Here is a 26,908-nt window from a genome sequence, read left to right on the forward strand (position 1 = left end):
GGCTCCAGACGGGCGGCTCCAGACTGACGGGCGGCTCCGGCAGCTCCTGACTGACGGGCGGCTCCGGCAGCTCCAGACTGACGGGCGGCTCCAGACTGACGGGCGGCTCCAGACTGACGGGCGGCTCCGGCAGCTCCTGACTGACGGGCGGCTCCGGCAGCTCCTGACTGACGGGCTGCTCTGGCAGCTCCGGACAGGAGGGCAGCTCTAGCATCTCCGGACAGGAGGGAGACTCTGGAAGCGCCGGACAGGTGGGAGAACCTGGATGGAGGAGACGGATAAACAGCCTGGTGCGTGGGGCTGCCCCATGACCTACAGGAGGCCTGGTGTGTGGAGGAGGCACCGGATGGACCGGGCTGTGGGGGAGCACTGGAGCTTTGGTGCGCAGCCTTGGCACCACTCCTCCAGGCTGGATGACCACTTTAGCCCAGACCCTCCAGAGTGCAGGCACAGGTTGAACTGGGCTGTGGGTGAGCACTGGAGATCTGGTGCATACCACTCGCACCTCTCCCTTAGGCTCAATGCCCACATTCGACCAGCACGGGCTGAGCGCAGGCATAGTGCGCACTGCACCCTCCCAGCGCCCCGGAGACTCAGCATGCAGAGCCGGCGCAGGATACCCTGGGCCGAAATCCTTCTCACCCCCCCCCCTTAAATGATTTAGATGCACTATTGTAAAGTGGCTGTTCCACTGGATGTCAGAAGGTGAATTCACCAATTTGTAAGTCGCTCTGGATAAGAGCGTCTGCTAAATGACTTAAATGTAAATGTAAATGAAACGGCGTACCAGAGACCAAACACCCTGAGCCGGCACAATACGCCCTGGCTGGATGCCCACTCTCGCATGGCACTTGCGGGGGGCTGGCCTATAGGGCACCGGGCTATGAGCGCGTACAGGCGACACCATGCGCTTGACCGCATAACACGGTGCCTGACCAGTACTACGCTTCTTCCGGTAAGCACAGGGAGTTGGCTCAGGTCTATCGCCTGACTCCTCCAATCCCCCCGTGTGCAACCCCCCAAATGCCTCTCGTGCCTGTTGCGCTGCCTTACCTCATATCACCGCCGCTCAGCTTTCGCTGCCTCCAGTTCTTCCTTCGGGCGCCGATATTCCCCAGCCTCTGCCCAGAGTCCTTTGCCGTCCAATATCTCCTCCCAAGTCCAGGATTCCAGAACCCTCTGCTCCTTGTTACCACGCTGCTTGGTCCTTTTTTGGTGGGTGGTTCTGTAATGGTTTTCTTCCTCTTCTGGCGAGGAGTAAGAAGGATCGAACCAATGCGCAGCGTGGTAAGTGTTCATGTTATTTTATTGGAACAGATACACCAAACAAAATAACAAAGCGAGTGAAACGAAAACGAAACAGTCCTGTAAGGTGCAGCAACACAAAACAGAAAAAAACTACCCACAACCCATAGTGGGAAAATAGGCTGCCTAAGTATGGTTCTCAATCAGAGACAATAATTGACAGCTGCCTCTGATTGGGAACCATACCAGGCCAAAACCAGAAATACAAAACATAGAACAAAAACATAGAATGCCCACCCCAACTCACGCCCTGACCAAACTAAAATAGAGACATAAAAAGGGAACTAAGGTCAGGACGTGACAGCCATATTTTACACAAAAGTTCTGATCCTTTCTATTCTCAGTTTCTACAGATAGTAAATTTAATAAAAAATGTTGCTAAAAGTTTTATTATACTATTGATCGATTGATTGACTTTTCAAATCACCCAGCAGTGCTACAGTATTTGTGTCACACCCTGACCATAGTTTGCTTTGTATGTTTCTATGTTTTGTTTGATCAGGGTGTGATCTGAGTGGGCATTCTATGTTGTGTGTCTAGTTTGTCTGTTTCTGTGTTTAGCCTGATATGGTTCTCAATCAGAGGCAGGTGTTAGTCATTGTCTCTGATTGGGAACCCTATTTAGGTAGCCTGTTTGGTGTTGGGTTTTGTGGGTGATTGTTTCCTGTGTTAGTTCCACACGGGGATGGTTTCGGGTTTTCACTTTGTTGTTTTGGTTATATGTTCAGTTTTCGAATTAAAAAAACCATGGACAACTACCGCGCTGCATTTTGGTCCGCTTCTCCTTCGACGGAAGAACCCCGTTACAATTTGCAGATCAAGCATCAGGTAAATGTTGGAATTCTTGAACAACCAAAAAGAAGCTACATATGGACAGTACCAAATCAAATGATCTAAAGATTCTGTCTCTTCACAGCAAGATCTGCAGAACTGGGATGGTTGCATCCCCCATATACATTCTATTGGTTGCAATAATTATGTATAATTTAAATGGAAAAAATGTATGTTTTGAATCCAGCGTTGTTTTCCGTATCAGTTAAACCATGTGCCATGGAATCTGAACATCAAATCTCTTCCCATCTATTTTCCAATCTGTCCATTTTTTTGTTTTTAAATTACACTGGTATACCTTTTTTAATCAATTTTGGTCTTTAATGCAGGGCTGACAGACTTTTTGCATCTTGCAGTAATGTTGAAAATAGTTGGTTGTAATTTTGGGTAGAGCAGAAATGCCAATATATTTTTGTTAGCTGCATGTGTAACATAATTGGAAGATAACTTTACAGTAATGCTATTGGTCAACACTCTGATTTTGAATCCAAACATGGTCAAATGGTTATCCTTGTGCCTATCTCTTTGTTCCTGACCTGCTCTGGTGAGATTCTCTCTCCTCTCACAACTTTTAGCCTCTGACTTATCTCTCCCTCTCTGATCATGCCTAGATTATGAATGCAGTAATACCTTGTAACCTATGTTTATGCCTTGTATAATGTATTCATTAATCTTACAATTATATTAAATACTTGCATTTACAGTAGTATTTAATTTCTCAGACCTTTTCTTGATAGTCAATTCCTGTAACTCAACAAGTGTCCTGATGCACAATGCTATTTATCTTATGGTCGCTTGAACTTCCAAAATCATTGTCACATTTTATCATGTAAAAATATTGCTAACATTTGGGAGTACTGCAAAAATCCAAACAAAGACCAACCATATTCATGACCGTGCGGGTGAATAATGAGTAAAGGTAGAGATCTGAAAAGGTTGTGTCCCCGCTGGTTACTGGTTAACACCAGGCCAGATCCCTGTGTAGGACAACACTTCTCATATCAGGATAGCTGAATCTCAGAGGCTCAACAGCCAGATGTCAAATCTGACAACTATTGATCACTTACAGCTTAAATCCAAGCTGTCAACTGCAGTATGTGGGAAAGAGATTTGATGACAATCATTGTTGAAATTCTCCCCCGAGTAGTGCAGTTTATTTATTTACAGTCCAGTGGTAAGAGTTAATTGAGGTATATATGGGTAGGGGTAAAGTCACTAGGCAACAGGACAGATAATAAGCAACAGCAGCAGAATATGTGATGAGTCGAGAGTTTGTGCAAAGGGGGGTCAATGCAGATAGTCTGAGTAGCTATTTCGCAGTCTTATGGCTTGGGGGTAGAAGCTGTTGTTGGTTCCAGACTTGGTGCATCGGTACCACATGCCGTGCGGTAGCAGAGAGAACAGTCTGACTTGTGTGGCCTTCCTCTGACAGCACCTGGCTTAGAGGTCCTGGATGGCGGGGACCTCGGCCCCAGTGATGTACTGGGCCATACAAACTACCCTATTTAGCGCTTTGCGGTCGCATGCCAAGCAGTTGCCATATTAAGTGGTGATGCAGCCAGTCAAGATACTCTCAATGGTACAGCTGTATAACCTTTTGAGGGCCGGTGCCAAATCTGTTCAGCCTCTTAAGGGGAAGAGGCATTTTTTTGTGCCTTCACAACTATGTTGGCGTGTGTGGTCCATGTTAAATCCTTAGTGATGTGGACACCGAGGAAGCTCTCGACCTACTCCAGCGATTTGGATGAGGCCATGCTTAGCTTCCTGTAGTCCACGATCAGCTCCTTTGTTTTGCTGATGTTGAAAGTTTGTTCGAGGTCTCATATAACATACTTCCTTGTACTTGTCAAAGGAAGTGATGTGACCTTTTCTTTGCCTTGCATTTGGCTAATTATATCCACTATTCAGGCATCTGATTACAGTATTGGCACGGCACATTGTTACCTCTCTGATTTTTCTCTGCATTTCCATGGTGGGCTGGTTAGATTAAGCACTCAGACTGCAGTTATAACACCATTCAAATATGTTATTACTTCTCAATGAGCACCATAGAGAAAAAGTTGACACTCATGGGTTGTCTGACTTGCATTCGTTTTTAATGTAGATTAACAAATCTTCCGAGATTCAGCCTCTCTTTAACCTCCCATCAGTCAGCTTATTCATACTCCCAAATTTACTTTTCATCATCTTCAACATCTTAATTGTGAAGAAAGTCAAACATTAGCCGCCATTTCTTATGCATGCTCACACGTTGCCCACACACCACCTGGTGTTCGTGTGAATAGGCCTGGCTGCAGTCTTCCTGTACACTTATACTGTGTGAAAACACTTTAAAAGGTAAAATTAAGGCTGGTGTTTGTATTCTAGTACACTTCTGGAGGAGGTTATGGTCTACAGTTTAATCTCTTCTCATTGACAAACTGGGAATAGGATTTGCAGCTCGACGTTTAATTTGAATCTGCCCCAAATCGTATTTACTGTCAAAGCCTATGTTTACCTTCTACGCATCACTTATTTTTAATTAGTGGTACCATACACTTGATAATCTAATGATATGCTCAATTTCCTTCTATGTCATCTTTAAGGAATTGTAGTCTAAATTCAAATGTATCTAATTCCTTTTATCTGGCAGTCGTTTTCGTTTGGAGCTTTACCTGGTAAGGCTCTTTCAATATGCCCTAATTCTTCAGAAGAATCTACACGGAACAAAAATATAAATGCCGTATGTAAAGTGTTGGTCCCATGTTTCATGAGCTGAAAAAAAAAAGATCCCAGACATGTTCAATACGCATACAAATCTTATCACAAATATGGTGCACAAATTTGTTTACGTCACTTTAAGTGAGCATTTTTTTCTTTGTCAAGATAATACATCCACCTGACAGGTGTGGCATATCAAGAAGCTGATTAAACAGCATGATTATTACTCAGGTGCACCTTGTGCTGGGGACAGTAAAAGGACACTCAAATTTGCAGTTGTCACAATGCCACAGAAGTCTCAAGTTTGGGGGGCATGTGTAATTGGCATGGTGACGGCAGGAATGTACACCAGAGCTGTTGCCAGAGAATGTAATGTTCATGTCTACCATAAGCCGCCTCAATGTAGTTTTAGAGAATTTAGTTGTATGTCCAACCAGCCTCACAACCGCAAACCACGTGTATAGCATCGTGTGGGCTAGCGGTTTGCTGATAACGTTGTGAACAGAGTGCCCCATGGTGGGGTTATGGTATGGGCAGGCATAAACTACGGACCATGAACACAATAGCATTTTATCGATGGCAATTTGAATACAGTGACGAGACCCTGAGGCCCATTTTTTTTTTTTTTTTTTTTTTTTTTGTATTTGTGACAAACAGATACATATCTGTATTCCCAGTCCTGTGAAATCCATAAATTAGGGCCAAATGATTATATTTAAATTCACTGATTTCCATATATGAACTGTAACTCAGTAAAATCTTTGAATGTTGCATTTAGTTCAGTGTAATACAGTTGGCACAACGTGAGTTCGTCAGTCTCTTCGTTTCTCCAGGTACTTGCTGCTACAAGGAGATCAAGCCATTAAAACGTAGTTCTCAACTTATTTTCACCACCGGCAACTTTCAGTGTCGGAACATTGAGTATAACCACGTACGAGATGCATCTATCTCCTTAAGTCCTCTGGACTGTGTTCCTACAATGGACAGATACAGTACCAGGTAAAAAGTTTGGACACACCTACTCATTACAGGGTTTTTCTTTATTTTACTATTTTATACATTGTAGGGTAATAGTGAAGACAAACTATAAAAACACATACGGAATCATGTAGTCACCAAAAAAAGTGTTTAACAAATCAAAACATATTTTATATTTGAGATTCTTCAAAGTAGCCACCCTTTGCCTTGATGACAGCTTTGCATACTCTTAGCATTCTCTCAACCAGCCTCACCTGGAATGCTTTTCCAAAGGTCTTGAAGGACTTCCCACATATGCTGAGCACTTGTTGGCTGCTTTTCCTTCACTCTGCGGTCCAACTCATCCCAAACCATCTCAACTGGGTTGTGGTCGGGTGATTCCTCCAAGTCATCTGATGAATCACACTCCTTATTGGTCAAATAGCCCTTACACAGCCTGGAGGTGGGTTGGGTCATTGTCCTGTTGAAAAATAACTGATTGTGGAACTAAGTGCAAACCAGATGGGATGGCGTATCGCTGCAGAATGCTGTGGTAGCCATTCTGGTTAAGTGTGCCTTGAATTCTGAACAAACCACTGACAGTGTCACCAGCAAAGCACACCCACACCACCTCCTCCATGCTTCACGGTGGGAACCACACATGCGGAGATCATCCGTTTACCTACTCTGCGATTCACAAAGGCACTGTGGTTGGAACCCAAAATCTAATTTGGACTCATCAGACCAAAGGAAAGATTTCAACCAGTCTAATACCATTTGCGCGGGTTTCTTGGCCCAAGCAAGTCTATTCTTCTTTGCAGAAATCTGACCATGAAGGCCTGATTCTCACAGTTTCCTCTGAACAGTTGATGTAGACATGTGTCTGATACTTGAACTCTGAAGTATTTATTTGGGCTGCAATTTCTAGGCTGGTAACTCTCATGAACCTTTCCTCTGCAGCAGAGGTAACTCTGGGTCTTCCTTTCCTGTGGCGGTCCTCATGAGTGCCCATATCTTCATAGTGCTTGATGGTTTTTGCAACTGCACTTGAAGAAACCTTCAAAGTTCTTGAAATGTTCCGGATTGTCTGTCCTTCACGTCTTCAAGTAATGATGGACGGTCATTTCGCCTTGCTTATTTGAGCTGTTCTAGCCATAATATGGACTTGGTATTTTACCAAATAGGGCTATCTTCTGTATACCACCCTTACCTTGTCACAACAAAACTGATTGGCTCAAACGCATCTAGGAAAGAAATTCCACAAATGAACTTTTAACTTTTAAGGCACACCTGTTAATTGAAATGCTTTCCAGGTGATTACCTCATGAAACTGGTTGAGAGAATGCCAAGAATGTGCAAAGCAAAGGGTGGCTACTTTGAAGAATCTCAAATATAATACTTTTTGGTTACTTCATGATTCCATGGTTTTTTTTATAGTTTTGATGTCTTCACTATTATTCTACAATGTAGAAAATAGTCAAAATAAATAAAAACCCTTGAATGATTTGGTGTCCAAACTTTTGACTGGTACTGCAAATCAGGCTGTATGCCAAACAACTATGTTGGAACACACATTTAATTGTTTGTGCCTGGATTGCTCGTTAGAGGGTAGGGTAATGCCCCATTGAGCATTGGCAGGAATATTCTCTCTGCCCCATGAATTTATAGTTTGTGCATGAAATTGTATTTTATTGTGTGCAGCTCATTACTTAATAATGACAGCTACCAATACTAGCGTGGAAGGACATACAAATAACGGGATCCTAATGGAGGGCCTATATATAACACAGCTACTAAATAACGAGAGGGGCATTTGTCCAAAAGTTAAGACTTGAATCTAGATTACGCCTTTTCCCACTGGGCACAGACGTCAGTAACAATTTTATTGAAATGACGTGGAAACAAAGTTGATTCAACTAGTGTGTCCCCAACGGTTTGGTGCTATGGCTTTCGATTGGAATTGTCTTGTTGATGAGAAAGCTGTAGAGGACTGCTGCGATTCTCTGTAATGAAAAGCTTTTCACCAAATGAACACATTTCCGATTTATTGCAAGCTGTTCAATAAGCCCTATTCTTTAATTTCTGAAGCTTCAACCATAGACGCTAAAAACAACTAACAATATTTGAGACTGGCAATAATTAGTCAATTCAACCTGAAATGGTTATTCAGCCCCGATGTCAATTGAGAGCTTCAGCATGGTTCTAACATCTTGGTTATCTTGCTGTCGCTGTGAAGTGGAGGTCTCCTCAAGCCACCATGTTTTAGTTTTCAAAACAAATGTTGACAGACTCTGATGACATTCAGGGAAACACACGACTGGGAGTTTGTTTTTTCCCGTGTTCAACAACATGGTCACAGTGAAAAATGTCTGCTGGATTTGAGAGGGGATTAAATCAGGATCTGGATGAGTTAGGTATAGGTCTAAGGCACCAGCAGAGGATGTTACCAGCTTCTCTCACACAGTGTTGTTGAGGCTAGTAAAGAATAGAATGTCCCTGAGTTCTGATGAATAAGTGACTGACTCAGAGGGCATATTATCAAGAATCAACGTTTGGGAGCAATTAATAGAGTTGGTATTGGAACCAAAATACAGCTTATCTACCAAAGATAATGTCTGTTCTGGTGATATCTATAAAGCCACCTTGAGTTCTGTGGGTCCTTCAGAAGATGAGTGATTTTGTGAACGGTCGGGGTAAGGTTATTAAGTGCTTCTAAAGTGTCTTTTGTCCGTTGTCTCGAGGGAACTGTATTGTTGTTTGAAGGAATGAAGTCTGCTAACACACCTGACCGGGTGTCTAAGAACTCTGTCAAGGATTCGCCTGTTTTTCAGGGCATCATAGAAACCACTTCAAAGCATCATGTTTCAGTTTATATTTTGTGTAGAGGTGTATTCTGAGAAATACATTCTATTAATTCTGCATTGCAAGACACCCTCTGGCTTTGGCATCTGCATGTCTTGCATCTGTCTGGTGTTGCTGCCTCAAACTGAATCATTTGCTGCACGCTACAGACGGGTAATTTTTTAAAATTTTATTTTATTTTTACCTTTTATTTTACTAGGCAAGTCAGTTAAGAACAAATTCTTATTTTCAATGACGGCCTAGGAACAGTGGGTAATACAGGACTATTAAAGGCCCAGTGCGCTACTTTTGTAAGCCCTAGGGATGCTGCAGCACCCTCAGCACCTTGACTTCCCTCGGCCATTTTAATGTGCATGAATGAGTCAGCTAATCCTCGACTCAGAGTTATATGACAACCAAGACCCATTTCAATATTGAGTGTGGTGGGACGTATGGTCTTGGCCAAGAGTACATATGAATTCAATAAAAGATGTGAATGCCCGTTAGACTCCACTTTTTATCTATCTGCAGTAATATGACTGGTTGCAGGCCTATTCTGAAGACGAAGCTTCATTTTCTGTGTAAGAATCTTTAAAACAAAAAAGTAATTTACAGTATCAGTGACCAAATTGATTTGTAAGCTATTTTTGAACATTTGGTCTGGATTGTGGTTCTACAGTAAAATAACACTGAGTTTATCCACATTTTATACCATGCCAGAAATGCTGCTGTTATGGTACAGCTGGTTTTGGATGGATGAGTCTGCTGCCTAAATAAATAAGTGCATGCCATAGTTAAGTGACAAATACCTCGACACACACTGGTTAAATCAACGTTGGTTGTTCCACGTATTTTCAATGAAATTATGTTGAACCAACATGGAATAGATGTTGAATTGACGTCTGTGCCCAGTGGGAAGGCACATAGATCCTCAACTCAACCGCTTAAAAAAATATATTAAAATCTCTATACACACCAAAGACAGCATATCAGGATAGGGGCCTCTGACCCCAATTTTTGTATTTTCTAATATGAAATAAATTAGCAGTTCAGTCAGGGCCTCAATTTACTGTGGGGTTATAATAGTAGAATACACAAGGTGTATGTTTGAAATTTGGTTGTGCATCAGCAGTGTCACGTCCTGACCGTAGATTGCTTTGTATGTTTCTATTTTTAGTTTGGTCAGGGTGTGATGTGGGTGGGTATTCTATGTTGTAGGTCTAGGTTTTCTGTTTCTATGTGTTTGGCCTGGTATGGCTCTCAGAGGCAGCTGTCTATCGTTGTCTCTGATTGAGAGCCATACTTAGGTAGCCTGTTTTCCCATTTTGAGGTGTGGGTGATTATTTTCCGTTTCAGTGTTTGCACCATACGGGACTGTTTCGGTTTTCATTTATTCTCTTGTTCTTTTGTTTTCTGTGTTCAGTTATATTTCATTAAAATATATTATGAACACTTACCACGCTGCGCATTGGTCCGATATTTCCTACTCCTCCTCAGAAGAGGAGGATAATCGTTACAAGCAGGTTCTCTTGATTTGTTAATCACTGACAGTCACTCAATTAGCCATGTCAGCCATTGGAGACTGGTGGGAGGAGCAATAGGAGGATGGGCTCATTGTAATGCTATAATGGAATGGTATCAAACACATTAAGCATATGGCAACTACATATTTGACTCTGTTGCCTTTATTTCATTCCAGCCATTACAATGAGCCCATTCTCCTATATCTCCTCCCACAAGCCTCCACAGATGTCAACTAACTATTTTTAGATTGGTAAATTAGTCTAGACAGTTTTCAGGACCAAATACCAAACGGGCAATTGCCCAGGGCCCCTGACCTCCAGGGGATCCCCGTTGATTTTTTTGCACTCACTCAGATATCATTAACATGGCATAAGTCATGTCAAAATGTGTAGAACTGTAAACTTACTTTACAAGTGATAACGTGTCTCTGCCCCATGGCAAAATAAGTAGACCTACATTACTTATTTTTTATTGCCAAATTGTATCTCGACCCCATGGCAGAATGTGGAAAAGTGCAGAAAAGTTGCTTTAAAACAACATTTTCTCTGCTCCACTGGAGGTTGGTGGCATTGGCTGGAGCGAAATGGTATCAAATACATCACACACATGGGTTCTATGTGTTTTATGCCACGCCATTCCAGACATTATGAGCTGTCCTCCACTGCTCTACTCCCCCATGGCAAAATGTGGAGAATTGCTGGAAATGTAGGTGGGGGTGGCTGGGTCTTGGTGGGGGGTGGTGGGGTCCCCAAACCAAATCTCGCTCAGGGCCCCCCAAACAGCCCTTGTGGCTGTACCCTGTTTTCATCCCAATAGCACAACTTTCAAAAGTGTCTACTACTACAGAGCACTGAGGAAAACACTATCTCCCTCAGTTTGATTGAGGAATTTAGCGCACAAGTCAATATTTGCTTTAAGCACCTAAATAAATAGGGCCATTCTGATTTAGTACAGCCTGGGATGATTGACCTATAGTTCAGAGGTCAAAATAAAGACTGCCGCTAAGTAGAATATCCAACTGTACAGCTGTATTGACAAGTTGCCTAAAACATAGGGCTCTGGACAAAGTAGAGTACTGAATATGGTAGAATGCCATTTGAGGTGTCTACTGTAGGTATGTCTAAGTCAGAGCTCAGGTGTGAGAGAGAATAACTCCCTCTCACAGCTAAATCTAATTTCAAATACCACCAAGGTCAAACAGACCAGAGATTGACAGATAAAGTGTCTTGGTCAGGCTTGTGATGGTATTTTTCATTCACACTTCAAGGATGCCGCTTCCCACTGCCATGATGTAGATGAGGCTTTGGAAAGGCAGTGTTATAAAGCCTGTCACCTTTGCATTACAACTCGCTACAATGCTTCAGATCATGAATATTGTAGAGCTGGGATGGGATCAGGCAGAACCCTGTCTTTGAATCATTAAGACAATACCTTTTAAACAGGCAGAATGACAACCTTCAAATAGGCAGAATGGCAATAGGTCTGTCCATTAGCCGACTTGGACCGAGACACTCACAAGGGGCTTCATTACCTTCTGTAGACTGTGTGATAAACCTGTCATAAACATCCCATGTTTCATTTGAGGTCAGAATAATTGGCAGCTGTCACTATACCTGATGAACTGAATAATCAAAAAGTTGTGCATATGAAGCAGAAACAAACTGAGTGTACAAAACTTTAGGAACACTACCCTAATATTGAGTTGCGTTCCACAGGGACCTGTCCCCCCATGTTGACTCCAATGCTTCCCACAGTTGTGTAAAGTTGCCTAGATTTCCTTTGGGTGATGGACCATTCATGATACACACGGGAAACTGTTGAGCATTTAAAAAAAAAAAAAGCTGCATTACAGTTCTTGACACACACAAACCGGTGCACCTGGCACCTACTACCATACCCCGTTCAAAGATATCTTTTGTCTTGACCAATCACCCTCTGAACGGCACACGTACACAAAAACCTTCTTCAACCTGTCTCCTCCCCTTCTACACTGATTGAAGTACATTAAACGAGTCATTGCTTTCACTTGGATTCACCTGGTCATTCTGTCACGGAAAGTGCAGGTGTTCCTAATTTTTTTGTACACTCAGCGTATACTTACACGGAATTGTGCTCTCCTTTGAGAGAAACGTATTTTCAGTCGTGATACAGAATGTTTTATTCATGCTATGGACTTCCAGAAAGTTCAAAACAATGTCAGGAAAGAAGAGATGCAGTTGGGATACATCTACAGGCCATTGTTGAAACAGTGGGTACCTGAATATTGAGTCTCAGTACGCAGAACACAAGAAATCATGCTGTGAGTTGCTACTCTTACCATACCTGAACCCTGACATCTCTTATTGCCACTTATGGTACTTATAAATTCGCTCAAGCAGTAACTTTAGCTGAAAGCCTATTAATGCAAAACGAGACACAGGGCCAACATTATGACCTAATTTATGCCTCACACATTATGGAAAGTGAAACCATAATGAAACGAGGTGCACCCTAATGTAAACAATTCAAGCTGAAATTAAAATGTACACCTTCAAGGAAATATGTCATACTATTTGACAAACTGTAGGCTACAGTGACCTATAATTTCAACATTATGTACAGTTGAAGTCGGAAGTTTACATACACCTTAGCCAAATACATTTAAACTCAATTTTTCCACAATTCCTGACATTTAATCCTCATAAAAAGTGAGCCTCTTAGGTCATATACTAAATCAAGATAAGGGCAACCTCAGAGGGGACATACAATAGTTACAGACACATTCACATAGAGAAGACAAGCCTCCATTCTGTCCTCCTCCCCTTCTGATATTCTTCATAGCATCACATGGTTTAACAAATACATTGACATATGAAGACAAGCCTGACCTCTCCCTTCTCTGGGCCCCTAGTGACTAAGCCCTGGAGAAGAGAGAGGAAAATGCAACTGCCAACAGTATTATCCAAAAGAAAACATCCTAATGACAAATATCTCACATAAGCATTAAATGTAAATAAAACATCTTATTTATCAATGTTACCTAACTAATTCTGATTCTGCTACGACATTCCCCTTTCAAAGGACATTGTCCCTTCTGGAGAATCAGAACATTAACTTTACATACTCAATATTTAAAATAAAAGAAAATCCCTTCAATGTCAAATACCTTAGCTGATATGTAAGCTTTCTCCCTTCTGAAACTAAGTTTATAGCCTTTATTCTACAAGACAAACTTGCACAGGTTTAATAACACAGAATAATCAATTTGAGGAAAATAAAAACATAACATAGAAATGCTCCCTAAGTTACAGGAGAACCAGTATCTAAACACAGGCCTCATCACAACATATAGGACAGGCATCCCTCTAAGTCCTTATGCTCAGAGATGTCGTCAGGAATAGAAAATAGGTCAGGGAAATCATTCATATTCCAAATCATAATTAACAACCCACCTATTTATCCAACCAAAATGTAGAATTACATTCCTCAGTGATTCAAATTGGTCTTATCACTCAAAGTAAAAAACTCAATATAACACCCATCAATATTGGCAGAATTTACATTCATATTAACATTCTGTATAATTATCCCATAATTCTACTATTAACTTTTTAATCGTGATTATAATACAGATCAGTATCTCAATGCATTCTTAATCTAAATGACTATAATTTTAAGGGGTGTAGACCTCTACAATCAACCTGATACCACAACAGTCTAAAACAATTGTATTGGCACAGTTGACCAACCCCCTCTCTCAGGCACAGATTCTTCTGGCTTCCTTTTCCTTCTTCTTCAGATAACTGAAGCTCATGATAATGTCCCAATTTCAATGTCCCATCCTTACACCATCACCTTTACCACCCATTATGTCTTGTCCATTCGTCAAGCAATATACAAGCAACATAAGAAAAGTTTAGAACAGATCTCTCTCCATGCTCACTCCACGTGGACTCCTCTCACACTCCTGAGAGAAACATGAAAGAAAAGCAGTTGATAGCTTAGATCTGATACTGTATACCGATTTCTGACTTGGTTCCTTTCTCCCAGTAGAAGTGGTCCAGACAGGGCCTTATTCAACGCCTTTGTCACTCTTCTTTAACCAGTTAGAGGGGGTTTTGAGGTACACACACACTATTCGGTCCAATTATCTCTTCCATGCATTAATGGACCCATATGTTTTTGTTATTTTTATGGAATCGATTCTAAAAGTAAGCCTCTGTAAATTCCAGAATATACACTACCAGTCAAAAGCTTGGAAACTCATTCAAGGTTTCTTCTTTATTTTCTACATTGTAGAATAATAGTGAAGACTTCAGAACTATGAAATAACACATATGGAATCATGTAGTAACCAAAAAAGTGTTAAACCAAAATAGATTTGAGATTTGAGATTCTTCAAAGTTGCCCCCCTTTGTAGTAAAATGACAGCTTTGCATACTCTTGGCATTCTCTTAACTAGGACTGATCAAATGTCATTAACTGGGTGAATTGACCTCTTTGTCTGATAAGAAAACATCGCAAACTCATTAAGTGAAATATACATTTCTTATATTTCACAATATATTTTTCAAGGCCATGCAAGTCTTCTGTGTTCGTCAGGAATACAGAAATGCCAATGTGTTTGTATGAGACATTAAATGATGCCAGGACATTTTTGCCAGCTTTACCTTTAAGTTTTGGTCTCACTGTGATGAATGCTTTAATTGCATTCAAAAACAGGATTTGACAAAGAGGTGTTTAAAGAATGTTAGGGATCTCCAGCCATCTCTAAAGAGAGCTGCGTTCTGCAATACAGTCTCATCAAAGACTGATGTATGATATTATCATCAATCATCCATTCTGCACGGACTGTGTGTGATGGATTCCATGTGACGGCGATAAAAATATTTGAAGTTTATCAGAGGGCTTTGGGGAAACTGGATACTTTTTGCACATACAGATTTTCACACAAAACAGTACCATCAAAGGCCATAGAAATTTGAAAGTTGCCAATTTATCAGGGAGATGAGTATTGGCTGATTTATCAGCCTTATTGTATAAACGTCTTTATGTTCGGCTGCATATTTTCTAATTAATTGTTCAGTTCTTCAAAGCTTTTGTTTTATAAAACAGAACTTCAATATCTACAATTGATGTCGGAAGTCTACATACACTAGGATAATTGACATCATTTGAGTAAATTGGAGGCGGACCTGTGGATGTATTCCAAGGCCTACCTTCAAACTCAGTTCCTCTTGGAATCTACACGTAATTCATAATGTCGTACAAAGCCTAAAGTTTCCATCAAACTAATTATCATTGCGTGATGTAGTAAAGTTATTAAAATACGTTGCATGAGTAAACATAATCTACTTTTAAAAGGCGCAAGATCTGTTTCCTAGTCAATAAATGTTGATTTTATTCTTTGATTGCTAATCTATTCATTTGGCATGTGAGAATCATAGCCGAAGTAATGCTTGGACCTTTAAATTAGGTCTATTTTTTTCTGGAAATTGCCAATAGTGACGTGTCTTGATTTTACGAACACAGACAATTGTAAAGTGGGTTTATTTGCGGAGAGTCTTAGTCAGTCAAATAGCATTGGTGGTTCAGTGGTAGAATTTTTGCCTGTCAAGCGGGAGGCTTGGGTTTGGTTCCCAGCCAATGCGCTAACTGTAATTAAACTATTTGTATATTTTGCCTGGAAAGATACGGTCGCTGGTGTTTGGTAAAGATATAATTGTAACGTTTTAAATAGCTTGTTTGGTTCAAATTGAAAGACGAATTCATTCAATTTAAAATAATAGCGAAGCGAATTTTGATACAAGACGGTGTCTTTTCACTAAATTATCTGCTGGAATAATGTATTGAGAATTGAGTCGTATTTAAATTACTGTATCAATAGAGGAGACAGTTACCTAAATTAAAGAAATTCTAAATAGTAGCGGAGAGATAATGGCAATAGAGTGGTGCCCCTTATGGATTGACTGACATATGTTATAAATGTGGTGCTGTACGTGTTATTTTTAAAGTCTTGGACATTTCATAAGTGTGAAGAGGAAAGAGAAGAGAAAGTTGTAAAGTTTGGTTTTAATCTTACGATAGAGGTAAGGAAAAAAGTTGAAATTAAAGGGATTATATTTTTGCCCACTGGGGGAAAAAATAGGAGCGTTAAGCTGAAAGTGATTTAGGTGTGAATAAGGAAACATTGTGATAATGTATTCTGATGGTTATTGATTCTTGGTTTGATTGTTTAGGTAACCAGTGAATTTGATCAGGAAAGTTCATGTATTCTAACATTTTAATCTGTTTCCATTATGTGGAACAATGTCAGGTCATTAAAGTTGATTGCAGTTTGAGTAGTTTTTATTTTTACAGGGACAGTGCATCATTAATCACAGTTGTGTGTGTGTGTGTGTGTCTAATGGCAGGGTTTTCCAGACAAGTGAAGCTCTCACACTGAAAGCAGATTGACTAAAGGTGCTTTTCGTTAAAGGAACTATACAGTCATTACTTATGGCTGATCTTGTGGGTCTGTTTGCAATAAGGTTTGGGTTTTCTGTTCAATTAAAGTACTGAGTAGAGGGGGAGCCTGGGCATCTACAATCTTGAATACAAGATAGGCGTCAGTGTATTGAATAAGATGTTTTCCACCTCAGGAGCTTATGCTTTCTATAGCTATTGGGTTTCCTAACAAGTACTTTGAGAGCCTGTATGCAGACCACTGAATGGGTATTAATGTTGAAAAGCACGCTTGGGCCAAACTAGTAAGGTAGTATGTTAAGTGTGGGAGTATCATACATTTTAATGATAGTTTTGTTACCTCTATAGTCAAAACCAATTGCATATGTTTTGGGAAATTAGCTAGGTTGAATTTGGTTGTTTGAGTTACCTTTTTTATTTGCTTTTTAAAAGAGAGGTTGGAACTTAAAATCAGAAAGGGGGTTGTTTATTTGTTTATTTTAGGTGTTGATTTACCTTAATTAAACATTGTATTATCTGATGTGTTTGAGTAGGATTCCTTCTTCCGGGACGGATGGAAGTTATCTATAATATGTAAGTTGAAAGAGCCATGGGAGAACACATTTACATTTTTTACTGATTCCTTACGCTGAGAAATGTACTACATTTGTGACAGAGGGAAAAATATTACATTTAGATAGTAATGATATCAGGATAATTGTATCTAAGGGTAGCATGTTCACTTAAGCATACATATACATTGATGTTGATTAATGATTTGAGGTACAGTGGAATTATCATTAGGTTTGGTTTATAGTTCATCTTTGATTTTCTGAATCGATGTAGTATAATGAATACTAACAAAGTGTTTTGTGTTTTTCTCTGGGAAAATGGGTGTTTCATTGTCTCTCTTTGAAATGTTTCCTGGGACTATAATCTTGGGGAGAGTGAGTGAGATTGAGGCCATAAACTACCAAATTGAAAAGGGCCTGGAAGTTTTTGCTTTTACCTTAAGTTTTGCAAATACACACACAAAACATTTGTTGGTGTTTTTAAAAATACTATGTTTGATTTGTTTAAAAAAATTCCTTTAGGTTTGGTGAGTTTTCCATTTGTTTTAGTGCAAAGGTATCTTAAAGGGGCACGCACATGGAATTTTTTTATTTTCTGAGTTTTAATTAAACATGTTAATTCTTTTGATAAAGGAATGTTCTGGGAACCTGGGATACAACAAGTAGGAAATATCTGACTATTTTTGTAATTTGTCTAATATAGTAAAAAAGACTTATTTGAAAGGTTTTGTATGACCTATGACCTCTAATGACTTTCGGTTGTGGCTTGATCACCCTCATTGGAAAGCCATTTGGATAATGAATTTATGGTCATTTGTAATACTGATTTCAAGATAATTTGTGTAATTGATAAATATGATTGAGTTTATAGTTCTTAGCCATATTTGTAATTTAGACCAATGTGAAGAAGGAGAGGGCATTGTTTTAACTAAGGGTATGCTGCTGTAATTATATTTTCCTATGACCATATGGGTTAAATAATTTTTCTTTGTGGAGTTTTTCAGTTTAGTGATTTTTATTTGATTAGGTTATTTGAAATTTTGTTTTATTATTTGTACCAGTAGTAGTTTTGTTTTATAGATTACTCTCATACTGAGAGATATGTGTTAAAAGTGGGAGAGGATTCAGTTTTTTGAGGATTTGGATTGAAGTTTATACACCTTGAGTGATATGTGAAGGAGTGTATTGTATTGTTGAGTGTATTGTATTGTTGTGTTTTTTTGTTCTATTCCTGAAGGGATATAGGTCTAACTTCTTGATCCTTGGCTCTACGATGGAGTTGACAGAGTGATGGGGAGTATAAGCCAATTTGAAAGAGTAGTTTCAATAGAATGTGTGGATATTCTCTTTGAAATACTGTATGTTTAGATATGTGTATTAAGAATAATTGGTCAAACTAATAATTTATTATGTAGTTAATGAACTGAACTAAACTGTTGTTCTTTCGAGGTTATCATGAAAAGTGACATCAGACGGTATCTTAACTTAGAAAGTAAAGATATGTTGCACCAGCTGTCTCAATAGTTTCATCCCACTTAGGGTAATTTCTTAGATGTTGGGCTGACAAGGTTGCAGTATCTAGATGTTGGACTGATGCAAGGTTACAATATCTCGTCCTGCTTGAGCTGCGCCAAAATCAGCTTTGGTGTCAGTGGTGGGATTGTGCGACCATGGTTAATAGAAGTGTTTTATCTGGCTGACCAGGAGGGAGATTATTATGAAAGATGGTTGCTTGTAGTTAATGATGGTGTAATCAGTTAGACCTGGCCCATATTATCTGCATGAACAAAGGCATCCCTGCAAACAAAAATGTCATTAGGATGTCCCCGGAACATCACAAAATTGGTCACGTGGAGGTTTTTGTCTAGTTTCGGGGACATCTCCAAGGACATGTAGGATGTTCTCATGGCCAACCCTAGATGTTTTTGTCTAGTACCCAATTTGTTCCGGGGAAGGCACCTGATGGTTAAAAAAAGTTTACCCAAGGCATGTGCACCCTCATTTAATTACACCTCACCCCTTGTTACTGTAGCCAAGCCCTTTAAGGCTCTGACTGATAAATCACTGATCCATTCACAGCTTTTTTTCTGTTGGAATAATATGTTCCCAAGCAAGAACACCCGGCCCGCCACAGGAGTTGCTGGTTAAGTGCGCGCTAACCAAGATTGCCAGGTGCACGGTGTTTCCTCAGACACATTGGTGCGGCTGGCTTCCGGGTTGGAATGACTATTAGCATCCACTCAATTTATCCAAGAGACAAACAAAATTAAAACCCAGACAAATAATTGGACCGGAAGCAAAATAAGAAGAGATAAAGGATTAGATAAAGGGATGTTTTCTTAAAGAAATCAAATCAGGAGAGCCAAATGAAGGTGTCAACTCTCCACATTTCTCAAGCCAGCTGGAGCACTGGGCCAGCCACTCTTAAATATCACTTGTGCCAGCACAGGTGAAACGCCTTCTGACTAACTAGATGACAAGCCAGCACAAGTGTAACACATACAGACTAACGAGGTAACACCAATCATGTGAGCCCAACGTGTAAATGTCCAACCTCGAAATACACAGTACCAGTCAAAGGCTTGGACACACCTAATCATTCAAGGGTTTTTCTTTATTCTTACTATTTTCTACATTCTATAATACTATTGAAGACATCAAAACTATGAAACAGCACATAAGGAATCATGTAGTAACCATAAAAGTGTTAAACAAATCAAATTATATTTTATATTTGAGATTCTTCAAAGTTACCCCCCTTTGCCTTGATGACAGCTTTGCACACTCTTGGCATTCTCTCAACCAGCTCATGAGGTAGTCACCTGGAACGCATTTCAATTAACAGCTGTGCTTTGTTAAAAGTTCATTTGTGGAATTTCTTCCCTTCATGTGTTTGAGCCAATCAGTTGTGTTGTGACAAGGTAGGGGTGGTATACAGAAGATATCCCTATTTGGTAAAATACCAAAATCATATTATGGCAAGAACAGCTCAAATAAGCAAAGAGAAATGACAGTCCATCATTACTTGAAGACATGCAGGGCAGTCAATCCAGAACACTTCAAAAACATTGAAAGTTTCTTCAAGTGCAGTCACAAAAACCATCAAGCGCTATGATGAAACTGGCTCTCTCAGGACCTCCACATGAAGGAAGACCCAGAGTTACCTCTCCTGCAGAGGAAAAGTTCATTAGAGTGAACTGCACCTCAGATTGCAGCCTAAATAAATGCTTCACAAAGTTCAAGTAATAGACACATCTCAACATCAACTGTTCAGAGGAGACTGTGTGTATTAGTCAGTTTTTTGGGCGTAAAATGACATACCCAAATCTAACTTCCTGAAGCTCAGGACCTGAAGCAAGGATATGCATATTCTTGTTACCATTTGAAAAGTAAACACTTTAAAGTTTGTGGAAATGTGAAATTAATGTAGGCGAGTATAACACATTAGATTTGGTAAAATTTAATACAAACAAAAAAACATGCTTTTTCTTTTTTTCATCATCTTTGAAATGCCAGAGAAAGGCTATTCTTTGAGATAGGCGTCTCGGTGGAATTTGGATTTTAGCCACCAGATGGCAGCAGAGTGTGTGCAAAGTTTCAGACTTTTTCAGTGAAGAATTACATTACTGCACAGTATTTTGTGTCAAGTCTGCCAGGAGTTTGCTCAAATGTGCCAAATTAGTCAATTGATACATTTTCAAGTACATAACTATAGAGAACATACACAAATGTTTACACAGTTTACACACTCCCAGGAATGTCATACATGATGGACCATTAGCTAGTTAAAAATTTTGAAATATCCAATAAATGTCATTCCACTTCATGATTGTGTCCCACTTGTTGTTGATTCTTCACAAAAAATACAGTTTTATATCTTTTATGTTTGAAGCCTGAAATGTGGCAAAAGGTCGCAAAGTTCAAGGGGGCCGAATACTTTCGCAAGGCACTGTACCTAGACAGTTTTCAACTGTATTTTTTGTAGCTGTTTATATACCACAACCGTCAAAGGCTGGCACAAAGACAGCATTGAATGAGCTGTATTCTGCCATAAGCAAACAAGAAAACGCTCACCTAGTAACCGAAGACTTTAATGCAGGGAAACTTAAATCCGTTTTACCACATTTCTATCAGCATGTTAAATGTGCAACCACATACAGAGACGCATACAAAGCTCTCTCGCCCTTAATTTTGCAAATCTGACCATAATTCTATCCTCCTGATTCCTGCTTCCAAGCAAAAATTCAAGCAGGAAGCACCAGTGACTAGGTCAATAAAAAAGTGGTCAGATGAAGAAGATGCTAAGCTACAGGACTGTTTTGCTAGCACAGACTGGAATATATTCGGAGATTCCTCCGATGGCATTGAGGAGTACACCACATTAGTCATTGGCTTCATCAATAAGTGCATCGATGACGTAGTCCTCACAGTGACCATACATACATACACCAACCAGAAGCCATGGATTACAGGCAACATCCGCACTGAGCTAAAGCCTAGAGCTGCCGCTTTCAAGGAGTGGGACTCTAACCCGGAAGCTTATAAGAAATCCCATTATGCCCTCTGACGAACTATCAAACAGGCAAAGTGTCAATACAGGACTAAGATCGAATCATACTAAACCGGCTCTGACGCTCATCGGATATGGCAGGGCTTGCAAACCATTAGAGACTACAAAGGGAAGCAGAGCCAAGAGCTGCCCAGTGACACGAGCCTACCAGACGAGCTAAACTACTTCTATGCTTTCGTTGAGGCAAAAAAACACTGACACATGCATGAGAGCACCAGCTGTTCTGGAAGACTGTATGATCACACTCTCCGCAGTCGATGTGAGTAAGACCTTCAAACAGGTCAACATTCACAAAGCCACAGGGCCAGACGTATTACCAGGATGTGTACTACGAGCATGCGCTGACCAACTGGCAAGTTCACTGACATTTTCAACTTCTCCCTATCCGAGTCTGTAATAACAACATGTTTTAAGCAGACCACCATAGTGGCTGTGCCCAAGAACACTAAGGTAACCTGCCTCAATGACTACCAACCCGTAGCACTCACATCTGTGGCCATGAAGTGCTTCGAAACGCTGGTCATGGCTCACATCAACACTATTCACCATTATCCCAGAAACACTAGACACACTACAATTTGCATACCGCCCCAACAGATCCACAGATGATACAATCTATATTGCACTCCACAGTGCCCTTTCCCACCTGGACAAAATGAACACCTATGTGAGAATGCTATTCATTGACTACAGCTCAGCGTTCAACACCATAGTGCCCTCAAAGCTCATCAATAAGCTAAGGACCCTGGGACTAAACACCTCCCTCTGCAACTGGATCCTGGACGTCCTGACGGGCCTCCCCCAAGTGGTAAGGGTAGGTAACAACACATTTGCAATTCTGATCCTCAACACAGGGGCCCCTCAGGTGTGGGTGCTCAGTCCCCTCCTGTACTCCCTGTTCAGTCATGACTGCACGGCCAGGCACAACTTCAACACCATTAAGTTTGCCGATGACACAACACTGATCACCGACAACGATGAGGAGGTCAGAGACCTGGCCGTGTCGTGCCAGGACAACAGTCTCTCCCTCAACGTGATCAAGACAAAGGAGATGATTGCGGACTACAGGAAAAAGGGGACTGGGCATGCCCCCATTCTCATCAACAGGGCTGCAGTGGAGCAGGTTGAGAGCTTCAAATTCCTTGGTGTCACCCTACCAACAAACTAACATGGTCCAAGTACACCAAGAATTGTTAGTTAGATTACTTGTTGGTTATTACTGCATTGTCGGAACTAGAAGCACAAGCATTTCGCTACACTCGCATTAACATCTGCTAACCATGTGTATGTGACAAATAAATTTGATTTGATTTGGACAGTCGTGAAGAGGGCATGACAACACCTACAGTGCCTTGCGAAAGTATTCGGCCCCCTTGAACTTTGCGACCTTTTGCCACATTTCAGGCTTCAAACATAAAGATATAAAACTGTATTTTTTTGTGAATAATCAACAACAAGTGGGACACAATCATGAAGTGGAACGACATTCATTGGATATTTCAAAAATGTTTAACAAATCAAAAACTGAAAAATTGGGCGTGCAAAATTATTCAGCCCCCTTAAGTTAATACTTTGTAGCGCCACCTTTTGCTGCGATTACAGCTGTAAGTCGCTTGGGGTATGTCTATCAGTTTTGCACATCGAGAGACTGAAATATTTTCCCATTCCTCCTTGCAAAACAGCTCAAGCTTAGTGAGGTTAGATGGAGAGCATTTGTGAACAGCAGTTTTCAGTTCTTTCCACAGATTCTCGATTGGATTCAGGTCTGGACTTTGACTTGGCCATTCTAACACCTGGATATGTTTATTTTTGAATCATTCCATTGTAGATTTTGCTTTATGTTTTGGATCATTGTCTTGTTGGAAGACAAATCTCCGTCCCAGTCTCAAGTCTTTTGCAGACTCCATCAGGTTTTCTTCCAGAATGGTCCCGTATTTGGCTCCATCCATCTTCCCATCAATTTTAACCATCTTCCCTGTCCCTGCTGAAGAAAAGCAGGCCCAAACCATGATGCTGCCACCACCATGTTTGACAGTGGGGATGGTGTGGTCAGGGTGATGAGCTGTGTTGCTTTTACGCCGAACAATAACGTTTTGCATTGTTGCCAAAAAGTTCAATTTTGGTTTCATCTGACCAGAGCACCTTCTTCCACATGTTTGGTGTGTCTCCCAGGTGGCTTGTGGCAAACTTTAAACAACACTTTTTATGGATATCTTTGAGAAATGGCTTTCTTCTTGCCACTCTTCCATAAAGGCCAGATTTGTGCAATATACGACTGATTGTTGTCCTATGGACAGAGTCTCCCACCTCAGCTGTAGATCTCTGCAGTTCATACAGAGTGATCATGGGCCTCTTGGCTGCATCTCTGATCAGTCTTCTCCTTGTATGAGCTGAAAGTTTAGAGGGACGGCCAGGTCTTGGTAGATTTGCAGTGGTCTGATACTCCTTCCATTTCAATATTATCGCTTGCACAGTGCTCCTTGGGATGTTTAAAGCTTGGTAAATCTTTTTGTATCCAAATCCGGCTTTAAACTTCTTCACAACAGTATCTCGGACCTGCCTGGTGTGTTCCTTGTTCTTCATGATGCTCTCTGCGCTTTTAACGGACCTCTGAGACTATCACAGTGCAGGTGCATTTATACGGAGACTTGATTACACACAGGTGGATTGTATTTATCATCATTAGTCATTTAGGTCAACATTGGATCATTCAGAGATCCTCACTGAACTTCTGGAGAGAGTTTGCTGCACTGAAAGTAAAGGGGATGAATAATTTTGCAAGCCCAATTTTTGCGTTTTTGATTTGTTAAAAAAGTTTGAAATATCCAATAAATGTCGTTCCACTTCATGATTGTGTCCCACTTGTTGTTGATTCTTCACAAAAAAATACAGTTTTATATCTTTATGTTTGAAGCCTGAAATGTGGCAAAAGGTCGTAAAGTTCAAGGGGGCCGAATACTTTCGCAAGGCACTGTATTCCCCCTCAGGAGACAAAACATTTGGCATGGATCCTCAGATCCTCAAAAGGTTCTACAGCTGCACCATCGAGAGCATCCTGAATGGTTGCATCACTGCCTGGTATGGCAATTCTTTGGCCTCCGACCGCAAGGCATTACAGAGGGTGATACAAACAGCCCAGTACATCACTGGGGCCAAGCTTTCTGCCATCCAGGACCTCTATACCAGTCGTTGTCAGAGGAAGGCCCAAAAAAGTGTCAGACTCTAGCCACCTTAGTCATAGACTGTTCTCTCTCTGCTACCGCACAGCAAGAGGTACCGGAGCACCAAGTCTAGGTCCAAGAGGCTTCTAAACAGCTTCTACCCTCAAGCCATAAGACTCCTGAACACCTAATCAAATGGCTACTTTTTGTATTTCCCCCCTCTTTTATACCACTGCTACTCTCTGTTGTTATCATCTATGCATAGTCACTTTAATAACTCGACCCACATGTACATATTACCTCAACTAACCGGTGCCCCTGCACATTGACTTTATACCGGTACCCCCCTGTATATAGTCTCGGTATTGTTATTTTACTGCTGCTCTTTAATGACTTGTTACTTTTATTTCTTATTCTTATCCATATTTTTTTTAACTGCATTGTTGGTTAGGGGCTCGTAAGTAAGCATTTCACTGTAAGACTTTAAGGTCTACACTTGTTGTATTCGGCACATGTGACTAATACAATTTGATTTGATTTATGGTCCTGAGGTTAACATCACGTTTTAATGTTCCTAGAACTTTCTCAGAACGTCAGTGGGATAACGTCTCGCCGAAATCCTTAAAGGGACCTACTTGGAACATCGCCTAATGTCCTTCGACGTCCCATTTTTGCTGGGATGTCTAAACATTGACAGACCAGATCAGATCTTGACAATTACCCAAATGTGGAGCCATCAGGAACCAAAATCAATAGCCATCAATCAATTCCATTACCTTTGCCATTCAAAATGCGGTGGACTCCAATTAAGGACTCCCAGCCTTTCCTTCCATTGCTAATCAATAAACGTTAACAAAGAAAGGGGCCTGTTTTCTCACTGAGCTGAGGCTTTCTGGTTAAACGAGATAGCCACACACGGTACACATGTCTCTCAAGGCAGTGGACACTGCATGCAGCGCTTCCTTTCAGTAAAGAAGAATCACAAAGATGGATAAATTCACAGAATTATTCTATTTCAAATCATTGAAATGGAAATTTGACCAATACAATAACAGCTATGATGGCCTTATAAGCCATTGCTTCAACATTCTCTTTTATACTAATTAAGCAACAGGAAATTATTACAGACAGTTTATGGATAAACTACCCGCTATCCCATTCAATGCCCCTTTGGATGTAGCAAAGCCATACAGTATACACAGAAGCTATACTATAATGATATTATGGGTCAGTGATGCGGTGGATTAGGCATTTGTCACACTTTTGTATTGTAATGGAACTTAAATCAGAATACATAGGAGCACCAACCAATATGAACTCCAACATCCCCCTGCCTCTCAATGACGTCCCCAACTCCCCGTCTTGGTCATGGAATATTTATAGCCTTTATTACGATGCCAGCATAATCTCCTGATGTGATACAGTTAAATAGATAAGCAAATACAGCGCACACCTTGCTGCAGGGGCATCAGTCCCTCTGCGACGCCCCTGACTGGGACACAAGTTCTGTGATTAGTTACGCTTCTGATTGGAAGATGAAGAAAGTCACAGTGAGTCATGACTTTGTGAGCTGTAGACCCTGAATGGAGCATTTAATCGTTGTGGTTACTGCTCAAACCTAATATGAAAATGGTGTCTGTGCACTTGCAAATGCGCTGTCGGAGACTGTTATCACAAAACGAAGGAAAATTACACCTCTAAAGGAAGCAGAATGTCATGGGAACCCCGTTCTAGTGTACTTTTTTAATGACTATAAAATGCGATTCAAATGATCGAGCAGGCTATCATAACATAGTGTGTTAATGAGGCGCTAGTGGAATGAAGAGTGATTGAGTGAGTAATCAAACTCAAAAAGTGGTGTGGTTATCCCACTGCAATGGGCAGAGGAATTGTTTTGAAGTCAAAGATCACAGTGGTCTGGAACCAGGAGCTGAAAAGTTGAAAGATAAAGCCTCACTCCATTTGGAGTCTGACATAATGTAGACTCTGGAGGCATCCCTCCCCAGGTACCAGTGAACAAAGAG

This window comes from Oncorhynchus masou, chromosome 16 (genome assembly GCF_036934945.1).
Source record: "Oncorhynchus masou masou isolate Uvic2021 chromosome 16, UVic_Omas_1.1, whole genome shotgun sequence".
Taxonomy (NCBI): Eukaryota; Metazoa; Chordata; class Actinopteri; order Salmoniformes; family Salmonidae; genus Oncorhynchus; species Oncorhynchus masou.